The 17,544-nt window shown below is 42.0% G+C and overlaps 1 protein-coding gene across 3 annotated transcripts in view; it reads left to right on the plus strand.

Annotated features, from left to right (window-relative positions):
• LOC111857436 (ankyrin repeat domain-containing protein 11-like) overlaps window positions 1-17,544 on the plus strand; it is a 109,747-nt gene that overhangs the window by 16,105 nt on the left and 76,098 nt on the right. For 2 of the 3 annotated variants that reach the window (XM_023838306.2, XM_023838305.2), the window contains exon 2: window positions 15,273-15,342. The gene's annotated coding sequence lies outside the window, so the exon portion shown is untranslated. Of the gene's footprint in view, window positions 1-15,056; window positions 15,185-15,272; window positions 15,343-17,544 lie in introns of all 3 variants that reach the window. The other variant, XM_072698098.1, reaches the window with a different exon arrangement.

A 17,544-nucleotide genomic window follows, 5' to 3' on the forward strand; every position in this document is an offset into this window, starting at 1 on the left:
CTGTTGAATGAGACGGGTCAGAGGAGAATGACCTAACTTGTTACAGCTAACAGAAAGGTCAGGAAGTGCAAAAATGACAGCTCTGTACTCAACAGTGCTGCACAGAATGGCTTCTCTGAATGTACAACTCATCTACCCCTGAAGTGGTTCTGGAGGCAACAGTGGGTCCTACCTGATACTTGCTTGCTTTACCTAATTAAGTGGCCACTGAGTTAGGGCTGTCGCGGTTAGGAAATTTCCCTTGCGGGTTTTATGGGTGGCTCAATAGCGCGGTATGCGGTATTACCGCCGTTTAAAAATAAATAAATAAATAAATAAATAAAAATCTTGATTTTACTGCATACAAAGCTCTATTGCTGAGTTAAAAAGCAACAATATATGCTACATAACTGACAGAGAGACAAAACATTTTTTGTTTATTTTTTTAATGCCAAACAGCAATAAGAACATGCCTTTTCCAATTTAAAAAATGAAATCAAAATCATTCTAAAGTAGGCTAACAATAAACAAACAATAAGAAATTATTTTTTCCAATTTGAAAAACGAAAAAATTCTAAAGTATCACATGAAAACGAAGTGTTGGCCTAAGTGAAAATACAGAGAATAAATAAAAATTAGGCCTACTTAAGCTTTAACGAATGTGATTTAGACCTGGGTTATCATATCCTTGTTTCGCGCTAGGAAAACCAACATATTAACCTTATGTAGTTTCAGGGAGGATCGCATGGGGGTAACAATATTCCCGGCAGCACTGAAAACCCTTTCCGACGGTGTGCTCGTTGCACAAATACACATGTATTTGCGCGCGACTTTAGACAGCAGCGGATATCTAGACTGATTATAAACACTGTTTCGAGGCAACGTGATTTCAGAGTCCATTCCATGCTGAGGTAATGAACCGTTAGACTCATATAAGGAATCATATTGACACTTGACCACATACAGTATCTGTTGTGGCAGAAAAGTAGTCAGCATTCATAAGCTCCATTTTGATCAATGTCTTTACCGTGTTGTACATTTTCGGCACAGCAGTCTCTGAAAAGTAGGTTTTGCCCGGCAACTCGTACTGCTTGTCAAATTTTTGAAGCATTGACTTGAATACAGGTTTCTCCACTGTATTGAATAGAACCATCTCCTCAACTAGATAGCCTACTGTGTAACAGCGGCTGTAAGACATTTATACCGGTTACTTTCACGGTTGTATTTGACCGATGTCTGAAACGTAGATCGACCGGTAAATCGAGAGCTTTGCCTTTTGGCTCTGCTCCTTCTTCACCACGACAGACCGATGCAGCGCCCGCATCACTGCTGACGCCGCACCGATCCGCCTGTCGATCTCCCACTCCATCCTTCCCTCACTCGTGAACAAGACCCTGAGATACTTAAACTCCTCCACTTGGGGAAGGACCTCCTCCTCGACCTGGAGAGAGCACTCCACCCTTTTCCGGCTGAGGACCATGGTCTCGGATTTGGAGGTGCTGATTTTCATTCCAGCCGCTTCACACTCGGCTGCAAACTGTTCCAGTGAGAGCCGAAGGTCACGGTCTGATGAGGCCAACAGAACCACATCATCTGCAAAAAGCAGAGACCTAATCCTGAGGTCACCAAACCGGACACCCTCAACGCCCTGGATGCGCCTAGAAATTCTGTCCATAAAGGTTATAAACAGAATCGGTGATAAAGGGCAGCCCTGGCGGAGTCCAACCCTCACCGGGAACGAGTCCGACTTACTGCCGGCAATGCGGACCAAGCTCTGACACCGGTCGTACAGGGACCGAACAGCCATTATAAGGCAGTTTGGCACCCCGTACTCCCGGAGCACTCCCCACAGGACTCCCAGAGGGACCCGGTCGAATGCCTTCTCCAAGTCCACAAAGCACATGTAGACTGGTTGGGCAAACTCCCACGCACCCTCCAGGACCCTGCCGAGAGTATAGAGCTGGTCCACTGTTCCACGGCCAGGGTGAAAACCACACTGCTCCTCCTGAATCCGAGGTTCGACTATCCAACGGACACTCCTCTCCAGCACCCCCGAATAGACCTTACCAAGGAGGCTGAGGAGTGTGATCCCCCTATAGTTGGAACACACCCTCCGGTCTCCCTTCTTAAAGATGGGGACCACCACCCTGGTCTGCCAATCCAGAGGCACCGCCCCCGATGTCCACGCAATGCCGCAGATGCGTGTCAACCAAGACAGCCCCGCAACATCCAGAGCCTTGAGGAACTCCGGGCGGATCTCATCCACCCCCGGGGCCCGGCCACCAAGGAGCTTTTCAACCACCTCAGCAACCTCTGCCCCAGAGATAGGTAAGTCCACCCCCAAGTCCCCAGACTCTGCTTCCTCATTGGAAGGCATGTCGGTGGGATTGAGGTCTTCGAAGTATTCCTTCCACCGACCCACAACGTCCCGAGCTGAGGTCAGCAGCGCACCATCCCCACCATAAACAGTGTTGATGCTGCACCGCTTTCCCGCCCTGAGACGCCGGATGGTGGACCAGAATCTCCTCGAAGCCGTCCGGAAGTCATTCTCCATGGCCTCGCCAAACTCCTCCCATACCCGAGTTTTTGCCTCAGCGACCACCGAAGCCGTGTTCCGCTTAGCCTGCCGGTACTCATCAGCTGCTTCCGGAGTCCCACAGGCCGAAAAGGCCCGATAGGACTCCTCCTTCAGCTTGACGGCATCCCTCACCACCGGTGTCCACCAGCGGGTTCGGGGATTGCCGCCGCGACAAGCACCGATCACCTTACAGCCACAGCTCCGGTCAGCCGCCTCCACAATGGAGGCGCAGAACATGGCCCATTCGGACTCAATGTCCCCCACCTCCCCCGGGACATGGGAGAAGTTCTGCCGGAGGTAGGAGTTGAAACTCCTTCGGACAGGGGATTCCGCCAGACGTTCCCAGCAGACACGCACTATACGCTTGGGCCTGCCAGGCCTGGCCGGCTTCCTCCCCCACCAGCGGAGCCAACCCACCACCAGGTAGTGATCAGTTGACAGCTCCGCCCCTCTCTTCACCCGAGTATCCAAGACATGCGGCCGCAAGTCAGATGACACGACTACAAAGTCGATCATCGAACTGCGGCCTAGGGTGTCCTGGTGCCAAGTGCACATATGAACACCCTTATGCCTGAACATGGTGTTCATTATGGACAATCCATGACGAGCACAGAAGTCCAACAACAGAACACCACTCGGGTTCAGATCGGGGGGGGGCGTTCCTCCCAATCATGCCACTCCAGGTCTCACTGTCATTGCCCACGTGGGCATTGAAGTCCCCCAGCAGAACAAGAGAGTCCCCGGGGGGAGCGCTCTCCAACACCCCTTCCAAGGACTCTAAAAAGGGTGGGTATTCTGAACTGCCGTTTGGCGCATAAGCGCAAACAACAGTGAGGACCCGTCCCCCCACTTGAAGGCGAAGGGAGGCTACCCTCTCGTCTACTGCGGTAAACCCCAATGTACAGGCGCCCAGTAAGGGAGCAATAAGTATGCCCACCCCAGCTCGGCGCCTCTCCCCGTGAGCAACTCCAGAGTGGAAGAGGGTCCAACCCCATTCGAGGAGACTGGTTCCAGAGCCCAAGCCGTGCGTCGAGGCGAGCACGACTATATCTAGTTGGAACCTCGCAGCCTCGCGCACCAGCTCAGGCTCCTTTCCCACCAGAGAGGTGACATTCCATGTCCCTAGAGCTAGCTTCTGTAGCCGAGGATCGGACCGCCAAGGTCCCCACCTTCGGCCTCTGCCCAACTCACACTGCACGCTACCCCTATTGCCCCTCCTACAGGTGGTGAGCCCATTGGAGGGGGGACCCACGTGCCTTGTTTGGGCTATGCCTGACCAGGCCTCTTGGGTGTAGGCCTGGCCACCAGGCACTCGCCATCGAGCCCCACCCCCAGGCCTGGCTCCAGGAGGGGGCCCCGGTGACCCGTGTCCGGGCAAGGGAAATCGTGGATCCATGTTATAACTCATCATAAGGGGTCTTGTGAGCCGCACTTCGTCTGGTTCCTCACCCAGGACCTGTTTGCCTTGGGTGACCCTACCAGGGGCTTAAAGCCCCAGGCAACTTAGCTCCTGGGATCATTGGAACACGCAAACCTCTCCACCACGATAAGGTGTCTGCTCCAGGAGAGGATAAAGGAATTAATGGTCTTAATAGTCTAAAGAATATACAGGCTAAGCATCTACGTTTTAAATTCCTCTATTTTTTTTGTTGATGCTGCTGCTGCGTCTTTATAAAATAAAATTTCACTGACAGCGTTACGTGAAATTAAAAAAATCCTATTAGACCTACTTTGAATGACAAAACGAATTTATTTGATTACCAAATTTATAGGCTTTTATACTTTTATTTACTTTATAGACTTGATATACTACAACCATATAAAACTTGCTCACGTTTTGCTCTGGCTTCCGTCTGTTCGCATAAAACGCTCTCGTGTTTCTGAGAAAAATGATTCCGAAGGGAATCTTTACTCACTGAAACAGTTTCACCACCTTGTTATTCGTGCTCTACATTATTGTCATCTATACGTTTGATAAGAATATTACACTTGTATGATCTATCAGTTTCCTTTGTGAAATACTTTGCGAATTCCATCTCGGCCAATTTCTGTAATAGTCTTGATAATTGTACAGATGAATTCTGGGTAGATTTGGGTACAAGCGGTATCGGAGCGAAATTGGAGCGATACAGAGTGACCGCTCCTGCGTTAATTAAAAAACCGCTCCGCGCTCTGACTAAATTCCAACCGCTTCGCTCCTCACTCACGCGCCGCTCCTCGCTCACGCTCCGCTCACATGCTCTGTTACGTACATAGAAAAGTGTCTAAACCAAACAAAAAAACACTTATTCAAAAAATTCCAAATAAACTATATACACATTCTCAACTTAATGTAACAAGTTTTGGATTTTTCAAGTATTCAGAATGTTAGGACATGTAGTACCTCATGTTAAAAAAGAAAATAAATAAACTGTGTATAGTATAGCAAGTCCAGTCGATGAAATGCTCTGGCATTCTTGCATTATTTCAAACACAGCTCTGACTTTAAGGGTGTCAACTTTTTCAGGTTTCACGTAGGAGGTTTTAAACCAACAAGGGATGATATATCCAGAAGGTCTTCTGTAGCAGCGTCACTAAATTTGTCATTCATGTAACCCATGACTGTAGTTTTAATGTTCTTTGTGAGTTCTGAGTTGTCATCCTCTGGCTTCAGGACCTCCTCACTAAGCAAGTGGAGCACAGGTTTCACATATGATACACTGACATATGATTCCCCTGACAGTGCATCTGTGAAACCAACCAGTGGATTTAAAGCCTTGTGGACAGACTCAAGGACGTTCATGTCCTGCCATGTTGGCACAAGGTGCCTGTTTTTTTTTGGCAGCAGATAGTAGTACTTTTGTAATGTAATGGCCTTCTCATGCTCCAGAACTCTCCCCACCATTTTCCAATGGGACCCCCATCTTGTTGGTGATTCTGTAGTTAGTTTTTGCTTGGGCAGATTAAACTCCTCTTGAGCTGCTCTCAGATCTCTCTGCTTTTTCCAAGAAAAAGAAAAGGCACTGACCAACTTTTTACACAGACCCATGGCTCTTTCAATTCTGCTGTCCCTTCCAGCTCTCTCTTTAGGAAAAAAATATATAACTCTGTGGGTGTGGGTGTGTGTGTGTGTGTGTGTGTGTGTGTGTGTGTGTGTGTGTGTGTGTGTGTGAGCGGGTTTACCTTTACTTTGTGTCCCCATAATTTACTGACATTGTGTCCCCATAATGTGATAAATATCCGTTTTTTTCCCTTATGGGGACCGGTTTCCTGGTCCCCATAAGGGATAACTCTATTTTATAAAAATCGGTGACTGCTATGAAAAAACTAAAAATGCAAAAGCTCTTGTATTTTTTTTGGTTACTTATGGTTATGGTTAGGGCAGGGTAGGGGTTAAGGTTGTCATAGTTAGCATTAGCATTTTTCCCATTGAAATGAATGAGCGGTCCCCATAAGGATATGTTTACCCTGTGTGTGTGTGTGTGTGTGTGTTTACACATACACACACACACACACACACACACACACACACACACACATACTCATGCAGTAATAATTAACAATTAGCCTAATAGTTTTAGCAGTAAAACAGTAAAAATTATCATAACGTGAGAATTAAACAATTTAATGCAAGGAGCACGGAACAGATATATAACTGAACTGTAATTAAACTAAACTAAATATTTAATTATGTTATTTACCAATTGCTAAGTGCAGTTGATGCCCAAAACATTGAAGTTGAGTTTTTTAATGACGCTACCTTGACAATGTTTGGTCCATTGTCTGTAGTAATACAGACCTGGCGGTCCTCTCTAAGTCCCCAGGATGGCAGAGCGTCTTCGAGTGCCATAGGGATAGTTTCTGCCGAATGTTCCTCTGGGAAATATGCAGTTTGCAAACATTTGCTCTATAAATTCCATTCTGTGTCTATGACATGAATAGTAAGACTTATGTACGGCTCCGTCGCCCGACTTGACCACAAGTTTTTTCATCTACTGGACTTGCTATACTATACACAGTTTATTTTCTTTTTTAACATGAGGTACTAATGAGGCATATGTAGAGTACAGGTACATAGAACCTCATTAGTTTTCACATGTGCCATCTTGCTCTCTTTTGAGACATACATTGTTGAGAACAAAGCTTGCACAGGATTAGCCATCTATCTGGTACCCCTGGAACATTTTTTCCAGGTGTTAAGGGCAATGCTCAAGGGCCCAACAGTGATGCGACTACTTTGCCAAACACAGGATTTGAACCCTTGACTCTGGTTTGATTCCAGAGCTGATTTAAATCAGGTGGTTGACATGTTAACCAGACATAATTACCAAAGATGGATTTTGAATGCATGTGATGAAGATTTCTAATTCACTGAAATTGGATTGCAAACGCACGGATGTAACTTTGAACATTTAATGACATGGACTTGTCTGTCTTAGTGCTATTGAGGTCAGAGCTGGAGGGAAATGCAGAGAACTTTCTCTCTCTACTTATTGTAAAGAACAGTTTCCCTGCTTGCATAAAAACAAGTGGTCATGCTGTCTGAGAAATGCTAAATATGGAGCCCTGAATGCACGAGGGAGACCTTTTGCGCCTTCAGGCTGCTGGAGGGCATGAACGCAGACCTTCAGTGTGAAATCCTGTAGAACTCTGCAGAGCTCTGTAAAATGGAACAGGATAGGAGGGAAATACAGTTCAGAAGCAGAGCCCCAGGCTTTTAAGTACCCCTCCATCTGGAAGTCGGGTTTTACGGCACCAGAAAGGCTCCAAATAGTCCCCTTGTTCCCACAAGAGTCTTCCACACAAGGCCTTCGAGGTTCTTTTAAGTTCTGGAAAGAATTCTCTGCTGTCTGAATATTTTGCTTCATATTCTTTAGTGAGGCTTGGCCGCTTATTCCAGTTGCCATCTGTGTATGTCTGTGTGTTTTTGTAATTATTACGTAATGAGCACCACAATGTGATACAAACCTTTAACTTTTTACCTTTGTTTTTCAGTTACCCACAAGTATAACCTCAATTTTATAAAAAAAAAAAATGTGAATGCAGTCAAAAAATTAATAACAAAAAGCCTTGAAATTTGTTTGGTTACTTATGGTCAAGGTTAGAGCTGAGTAGTGGTTAAGGTTGTCGTCGTTAAAATTAGGGTTATGCCCATAGAAATGAAGTGTCCCCATAAAGATATAAGTGTGTGTGTGTGTGTGTGTGTGTGTGTGTGTGTGTGTGTGTGTGTGTGTGTGTGTGTGTGTGTTTTGTAGGACATTTTGATGTATCGATCAACATATTGATGTTGGCCTATTTGTTAAAAATCAAGACATTGGCATCAGTGCAGTGTGCCAATATTGGTCAATATTCCAGGGCAGTGTTTAGTGGAAGACGAGTGAGTTTGGCTTCCATTAAATATTTGTGAGCATTGTGCCTGTGAATAAAGTTATCTGAAAGAGGTTGCAAATGAATTTATTACAAAAGGGAACTTGCCCAACATAAGAATTATTTGGAAGCCGAAAAGAAATAATTTGCTTGTGGTGACCATTTGCACACTGGACTAATATTTAGTATAATTCTCAGCAGTTCTTATGCGGTTACATTCACGCTAGTGCTGTCCCAAACATGCTTTAAACCATTAATCTAGCAATTATTTTTTTATTTGACTAATCTAAACTAATTTTTTGACTGATCTGATGATAAATTTATTGATAAGCAATTATTTTCAAGTTAGTCATTTAATACAACAATTCACCCCCTCACCCACATACAAATCTGAAATTTTCTTTAATATTTCAATTTATTAAAACTAGGGATGCTCATATTGACCGTTTAAGCGTTAACCGAAAGAATGAATTTTGACCGATTATTGCTATCAGTTAAATGGTTTAAAATGTTTTTATATATATATATTTTTTAAATGATTATTAGTAGTAGTAGTAGTATAAAGTTTTGCGGCATAAATATGCTACACATACGCTATTTAACTCATGGGGTGTTATCACGTGCAACCACACGTGCCTTCAGACATATTTTGCTGGGCAAGCAAAATGAAGCGAGCAAAAAGAAGTACTTTATTCTTTTGATTTATATTAATTTGTTTTTCTCTGTTGTTGGAAACACTGCAGGTGTGTGAAAATTTGACGATGTGTGAATCCAGATTCTGTTCTTGATATGTTCTGTGTGCACATGTTAAAATAAAACTGAAAAAAAAATGTTCGCATATTTAATCAGACACTCCTCAGTTCTATTTTCATTCAATTCTAATTTAATATTCTAATCTGATCAGTTAACAATTAATGTTCGGATAACGAACAGCGGTTGTCGGTTGGGAAAATTAATCGAAATGAGCATCCCTAATTAAAACATCTCTTAAACATTAGAGCATTAATTAAGCATTAATTAACAAAAAAGGCAAATCGTAAGAGATTCAATATGATTTCTATGTTAGACTGAAGTAAAAACTATTGCAGTGATTATTAATTATTTCAGTACACTGTAATGTTTTAATAGAAGTTAAAACATGGAATAATTTCATAACTAGAGAAACATGTTTTTAACAGACACTACCAAAGGTAGCTTATAGTTAAGCTTACTTCAGTGAGCAAGGAACAATTTAGGCTACAGTGTGTAAGAGTAGTCGTAAACAATAATTTGTCTCACTTTTACATGACAGAATAAGTAGACTGAAAATATAAAATGGCTGAAACAGCATCATTAACGTCAGCTACAGTAGAGGTGCAGTAAAGCTGTCATGACTGAAGTATTCCCAAACTTTGGAAGACCGCATGCGAGCCATTTTTGCCACGTGTTTCTCCAGAGGCTCCGGAGCTCTGCTGGTAGACGCAGCCATGTTGTCTCATGCTCAGGGGGGTGGTGCGGCAAATTTCCTTTTTGCAGGGTGGTAGGAGATGTCTGACTAATATTTATGAGAGAAGTGCTACATGATTGGCCAGTGCATGCCTTACAAAATAGTCCAGCACTGCTGGCACCGGCAATATTAGACGAAACTATATTGGAATTCAGTCTATAATTGATGGTGCCAGCAGTGAAACAACTAGCCATCTTATTAGCAGAATAACTTTTTATTGTAAATGGGGATGGGCCGATTTTTTAAAGACATTTTTTCAGTTCCGATCCGATTCGGATACACAACTGCAGATACCGATACAGATTACAATACAAGAGCACTTTTTACTTTGTTGTACTTTATATATAATTTTTTTTAAGTTAGTAAATACAGATGGAAAAAATGTATGACAAAAAATATTTAATTAGGCTACTACAAACATAACTAACGTACTGTTCCACCTTGTTTGGAAGTCTTGTTTTAAGCATTTTTGAGGCATTTGCAGTTCAATATGAATATCTTCAAAACAAGTATACACAAGTGGCGAATGCTTAAAATTTTAACAGTTTTTCTCCCATTGGCGTCAGCAGATGTACAGTAAAGTTCAGTTATTAGCAAACTGTTTTATTGCGCGATTCTTAAACGGACAGCGTTTATGTGCTCCCAAGGGGATAAAGTACCTTCCCTTACAATACGTTTAGCTTATCACTTTCGCATTTCAGTCACAAAACATTTACGTAGTTTTACACAACGCGTCAACACTAAAATTCCACGTCGATGTATTTTTATAATCGACATCGTCAATTACATCAAATAATCATTCCAGCCCTAATTCACACTAATGTTAGTAGCTTGGTTAACTACATCTCCTGTACACCCTATGTATAAATTTCGTGTACACCCTATGTATAAATCTTTATGCTTATTAAATTCGGTTAGCAGAGCACCACATTACTATTTTGGTAAATCATGGAAGCAATAAGTCCTAATATCGTGATGAAGAAAGGGACAGCTTAGCAGCTACAACATATTTTAAAAGAGGAGATATTATGGTTAAACTAGATAAAAAGATGTTGGTAAGGTGGCGGTACTTTTTGTTGATTTAAAGGCCGTGTTTTTTTTTTTTTTTTTTTTTTTTGGTAAATATAGTTTTCAATTTTATTTGTTAACAGATCTAAAAATTTGTTTTGGTTTTATTTTACTGTAATAACACTGGTCCCAGCAAGCCCGACGCACAAGAACACACACACTGGTATAGTCAATCAATATAGAATAAGCCCAGATTTTAGCCTAAACATTTTCTCAAACACTTATTCAGTGGAGGTCGTAAGGTAACCGGCAAACAACTTTATGGCTTTAATGAGTGTATTTAGCAACTACAGTACAAGGACAAAAAATATTAAGCTCTTCATACTAATGCCAGTTTTCAACATCATTGTTTTGCTTACTCTGGTGGTCCATCATCCAGAACAGCACCTGTGTGTTTCCTCTTCAAGCGCCGCTGTGGTATACCATCAAAACTTTGCAGGTAAAACCCACCTTTTTATAGTGATACTCCCACAGTTGTGTAGGAGAGCATGTGAGCGAGGAGCGGAGCAGGCAGAATTTGGTCAGAGCGCAGACCAGTTTTTTAATTAAGGCTGAAGTGGTTGCTCTGTCTCACTCCGATACCGCTCACACCACGACTTTGAGGCGTGCCCAAATCTACCCATCAAGACTGTTACACAATTTGGGCGAGATGGAATTGGCAAAGTATTGCACATGAGGAAACTGATAGATCATACAAGTGTACTATTCTTATCAAATGTATAGATGACAATAATGTAGAGCAAGAACAGCAATGTGGTGAAACTGTTTCAGTGAGTTTCAGTGACCTGTAGAGGTCTGTGCGTCCCTCCATGGATATGCCTCCCCAGACCATCACTGACCCACCACCAAACCGGTCATGTTGAACAGTGTTACATGCAGCATAACGTTCTCCACGACTTTTTCAGACCCTTTCACATCTGTCACATGTTCTCAGTGTGAACCTGCTCTCATCTGTTAAAAGCACAGGGTGCCAGTGGCGGATCTGCCAATTCTGGTATTCTACGGCAAATGCCAATCGAGCTCCACAGTGCCAGGCAGTGAGCACAGGGTTCACTAGAGGACGTCGGGCCCTCAAGCCACCCTCATGAAGTCTGTTTCTGATTGTTTGGTCAGAGACATTCGCACCACTGGCCTGCTGGAGGTCATTTTGTAGGGCTCTGGCAGTGCTCATTCTGTTCCTCCTTGCACAAAGGAGCAGATACTGGTCCTGCTGATGGGTTAAGGACCTTCTATGGCCCTGTCCAGCTCTCCTAGAGTAACTGCCTGTATCCTGGAATCACCTCCATGCCCTTGAGACTGTGTTGGGAGACACAGCAAACCTTCTGGCAATTGGTATGTATTGATGCGCCATCCTGGAGGAGTTGGACTGTTCTGTGCAACCTCTGTAGGGTGCAGGTATCACCTCATGCTACCAGTAGTGACTCTGACTGTAGCCAAATGCAAAACTAGTGAATAAATAGTCAGAAATGATGAGGAGGGACAAATGTCAGCGGCCTCCACCTGTTAAACTATTCCTGTTTTGGGGGTCGTCTCATTGTTGCCCCTCTAATGCACCTGTTGTTAATTTCATTAACACCAAAGCAGCTGAAACTGATTAACAGCCCCCTCTGCTACTAAACTGACCATGTCAATATCCCAGAAATTTAATTGACTTTATGCTATACGCTGATTAAAAAGTGTTCCTTTAATTTTTTTCAGCAGTGTATTTTCTGTTCTGAGTGACAATGTTGCCGTTGCTCATATTTCTTTTATGATATAAGGCTTCGGTTTAAGGTGACGGTTGTTAGGCATATAGATTATTTGTCCCTCTTTTAAATTGGAGCGAGTGTGGAGTGATTTCATTGGAGCGGGAGGAAATTTTAGTGGAGTGAGGAGCGGTGTTGAGCAGAGCGGCTTAGTGCAAATTAGAGTGGAGGAGTGGGTGGAGCCAACAGCCTCGTGAAGAGGAGCAGAAATTGCTCCACTCTGCTCACGTGCTCCATTGTGTAGTGAAATTAAAGGAAAACATTTATTATAGTTCATTTTATAAATCATAAAGGTCATTTCATTAAAATGATTATAAAAAAATATTGATGTTGACGCATTTTCAGCGTCGGTGTCATCGACTGTCAACTAATCGTAACAGCCCTACCCTTAACCCCCAACTCCCTGGGCACAGCACAACAGGTGGCTGCCCTTCACAGCCAGCTAGCTCTGACGGGAGCTCCGAGTAAAGAGAATTTCCCATGAAAAGAGAATTTGACTTGACATCCTAAGATGGGACAAGATGGTGCTACACTTGCCAGAAAAAAAATTACTTTTTTTTTTTTTTTTTTACTTTTAAATTTTTTTTAAAATATATTTTACTGACAGTAAAATATATAAAAATCCTATAAGGATTTTTAGAGTAGGAATTCATATTGGAAATTACGCTAACTACATCTAGTGTTTTATGTCCACTTTAAGATGTCTTGCTACTAATGTTTAGAATAACTCACTTGGACTTGGTCTCATTGTCCCAGGTGATAATTTTCTGTGTTCTTTGGTGTTGCATCAGCATGCAGCTCCCATTGGCCTTGCTCAAAGGTTTCTATTTCTGCAACAAAACCCAACTCTCCACCTGCACTCTGGTTCTATGTGCCAGATGGCTTCAGCTTTCCAATGACCCAGTGTCCTAAGTGGGCAGAAATTAGAGATGACAAAAAAATATTTAATAGGCTACTACAAGTTTACAAGGACGGCGCTGAAATCCAAAGGATGGACAGGTAACCACACAATACAAACATTATTGACAGACCTGGGAAGACAGACCTGAACGCGGACTAAATACAGGACATGACATCAGAATAAACGCAAGACAGCTGATACGATGGGAATTCACACGCGGGTAACGAGGTGGGCGTGGTACACAGGAGGACTGGACACGCAGGTCATGACAGTCGCCTAGTTAGCCTCCAGTTTATTTCTACTAAACTTAAGAAAGCGTATAAACATGAATGGGGGAGCTGGAACAAGTAAGAAGCCAAAAACCTACCACTGTTTTTTTTTTTCAGCATTTAATATTAATTATTCCGAAGAAGGGAAATGTGGAGCAGCATTTTCGCACTGTTCATGAAAACTACATTAACTTCCCTCCAAAAAGCGAGCTGAGAAATAGGAAGGTGAAGGAACTAAACTCCCAGTTCAATTCAAAAATACTTTATTTATCCCAAAGGGAAGCTATTAATAATAACAATAGTAATAATAATAAATAATATTAAAGAATACCCAATATTTTTATACATAAATATATATATATGTTTTGCATTTTTATAGTAGGTAGATCACTTTTGATTTAGTCATTTATAAGTAGCTAGCATACCTTCAGAGGTAAACGTCAATGGCAGATCTGGGCGACAGACTCTGACGTGGACTTAAATACTAGACAAAACAATAAGAAACAGCTGGGAACAATCAGGATTGCACACGAAGTTAATGAGGGGCGTAGCACACGAGCAGGTCATAACAGTTATGGACATACTTTTTGTTACACTTTTGTATTTGTCTGGAGAAGACTTAATTCAAAATAAAAAATAGTCACCATGTTAATCTACATCCATCCAAAGTTTTTATTTTTACCTTATTGCACTTTATTTTGCTTGTTTTACGGGACATACTTGACTACACTAGATTTTGTTTACAGTTCCCAATAAAATATGATAAAATGCTAATTATATTTGCCTTTTTTAATTCATTGAAATGTAAAGGATTGTGTGAAACTTCATCATTTGGACTACTATCACCAGTATCGAACTGAATCGAATCGTATCATATCGTGGGAATTTCTGAGGTATAAAAAAAAAATCAAATCGTTGGCTTAAGGAATCGATATTGTATAGTATCGTGAGGAAAGCTGTGATTTACACCCCTACTGCCCGCAGATGTGCCTGTCTGTAAATCGGCATAGTGCACTCGAATTTTGGCCAATGCCGATACATAAAAAAAAAAGCTAAATATTGGCCGGCCGATATATCGGTCAACCTCTAGTGCATACCTTTCGCAGTATGAGGAATGTCAGAACATGAAAAAAATCCCATCCCTACCATCGAAATAAGACAAAAGTTTATTGGTTATCGCAAAAATATGGAGACACAAGCAAAAAGATATTCATTAATGCAGTAAATATAATTGAGGTACAAAAATAATTCTGTTCTATCTGTTCAATTTTTGCTCCTCTACTTCTCTTCTCCCCGCATTTCCACGTAACTTAGTGCCAGTGCTTGTGGTCAACCAGTCAGCAATTTTAACGTTATAAGCCTCATCCCATGGTCAAATGAATAGGTACCTACTCACATAATACGCCATAAGAAGCACAGTCCACATTTTTATTAGAAAAAGATTCAGTTGTGACGGAATCTGGCATTTTTGTTTTATGACAAGTAATTTATTTGTCAGCCAAATGCTTGATTTTTGTCATCATTAGCGCATATTTTAGTTGTTTTTTGTTTTAGTTATCATCATGCAAACACTCTTTGTCTGGGCATATTTCGTCATTTAGGTTAATTGTCACGATTAGGCGGACGGGCGAACGGGGAAGGAGGCGAGAAAGCCGGGAATGCCAAGATATGGAGTTTATTCCAGGTACACAGGTGACGAACATCGAAACAATACAACAATACAATGACGGATCTGGGAGACGCGGACTAATATACACCAGACAAGTCAAAAGGAACAGGACACAGGTGATCACAATCAGGGATTAACATGAGGTAATGAGGTGGGCGTGGCACACATGAGGATCGTACGGAGCTGGGCGTGACATTAATACTCCTTTAACTTTTTCTTTTTGGTTTTTAGATTTGTCCTCTGACTCCACTGCAGCCTTTTGGATTTAAACCCGTCCCCAGTGCAAACAAACATGGAATCGGTAAGTACCTTTCCTCTGTGTTCTTGGGTCATATAGTGCTTTTGGTGGGTTTTAATACATAGATATTACAACAACAGTCACCGTATTATGCTGCTGGGCAGAAATGTCAGCAGTCTTAATGTGAGATTGTTTCAACAACAATTAGTTTCCTTGTGCACAGAAGTTAGGATGTTGTCAGCATAGTCATGGCATTCCAGTCTAAGCTCAGCATAGGTGGTACTCTGCCATGCATGCATCTCCAGAGTGAATAAGAAGCTTAGAACAATTTTGTGGGAGTGTATAGGTAATTATGAAGTGTGTGGTTTGTGAAAGCAATAGTCAATTTTATGTTTGTGCGAAGGTTTAAAGTATGAAAGTTCAACTTGTTTTTAATATCATTTGTTTTGAATGCTGGTGATATCAGAAGCATATTGTTAATTGTTGAATGTTTGCTAAAGTTAGATGTTAACTTTCAGTGAGTCCAGTAATTCCGGTTCATCACAGGGCCTCTTATGTGGCCTGTGCTTTGTTCTGGACTGTTCTGGACTGCTATAATCACTAGGGATGGGCCGATCCACATTTTTTCTGTTACGATCCGATTCCAATACACAACTGCCGATACTGATACAGATTCCGATACAAGAGCTCTTTTTACTTTGTTATACTTTATATATTAATTTTTTAAGGTAGTAAATATAGATGGAAAAAATGTATGACAAAAAATATTTAATTAGTCTACTACAAACATACATAACGTACTATTCCACCTCATTTGTATGTCTTGTTTTAAGCGTTTTTGAGGCATTTGCAGTTCAATATTAATATCTTCAAAGCAAGTATACACAAGTGGTGAATGCTTAAAGTTTTAACACAATTTTTCTCCCATTGGCATCAGCTCAGTTACACTTTGTTACAATGGCAGCCCCTCTAGTTTCACAAGCTGCAGCGAGTTCGCAAAACAGTCCAAGTTAGCGACTGCCAAATCATCCATTGCTTTGTTTTGTCTCGCAGTGGTGTGCGCTTTGTAAAATGGTATTGTCCATTAAACTATATTCCCACCTCAAAACTTTATTTTACATAGATTGCAAATTGCTGTGCTACTGGATTCTGTTAAAAGCGTAAAATACTCCCAGATCGTCACATCTTATCTTACACTCCTCGTACTGTGAAGGGTATGCACATGATGGCACAGCAGGCAGAAGTCACTGTACTCACTGAATAGCAAAAAAGACTGAGGGGCAGTGTTAGCATTCAATTTGAATGCCGCAAAAAACACGTAGAATGGGAAAGAGCTGTCATGTGATTGATTATACACATAGCTCCCATTTCGTGTTAATCTTTTTAGAGATTGCCAAAAACTAAATATAGAACGTGGATTGGTCACGCATGGCCGAAACCTGATCCATCAAATAGGTCTGGATCGGCGCCGACATTCGGATCGGTGCATCTCTAATAATCATATTGGTGTTTTTTTAAAGCAGTTAATCTTATTCCTGTCAACTGGTAATGCCTCTGCTTGGGTTTGTGTGCCACAAATTCAGACTGCTTGCTAGTGCTGCAAGAGCTCATCTGTGGAATTTGTGCATTACGAGAAAGTTGCACGTGTCGTGCACATTAGCATGCTGGGTTTCCTCCTGAAGACTGTATAGGGAAGTGGGTCTCTGCTCACACTTCCTCCCATAATGCACATTTGCTAATGGACTGTCCACCCTATGCTTGCTGCTCATGTGACCTCATCATGTGACCTTTTCTCCTTTTTTGCTATATGGAAGCTGTTTCCTCACATTTCGTTCTGAAGATTTATTTTTATGAGGGATCAGTCACTTGTTTTCCAGGCATTCAGAGGTGTAAATAAGTCAGATTCCGTGTCTAACCTTTTCTAATACTTTATTTAGAACAGCTGCAAGGAACTGTGAAGCCAAAGGAAATGGCAGCAGTGACTGAGTGTGATTATTTCTGCTTGTTGTATATTGTGCCGCATTACTGAATAGGTTAAATTGTTAAACTTGCCATTCTTTCAGTTCTACGTATGTGTTCTATGAGTGGACCCAGTGTATCAATGTGATCATGTATTTCTGTGTCGTAATGCTTATCTCACATGGGGACTTCGATTAGACTTGGGACTTCACTTGCTCCTCCTTCCAGACCACATGCTAATGCACTGATGAAACAAAATGTGTATTAGAACAAGTTGAGCAAGTTCTGCAGAAATGGTTTTGCCAT

The sequence above is a fragment of the Paramormyrops kingsleyae genome, chromosome 13 (assembly GCF_048594095.1).
Source record: "Paramormyrops kingsleyae isolate MSU_618 chromosome 13, PKINGS_0.4, whole genome shotgun sequence".
Classification (NCBI taxonomy): Eukaryota; Metazoa; Chordata; class Actinopteri; order Osteoglossiformes; family Mormyridae; genus Paramormyrops; species Paramormyrops kingsleyae.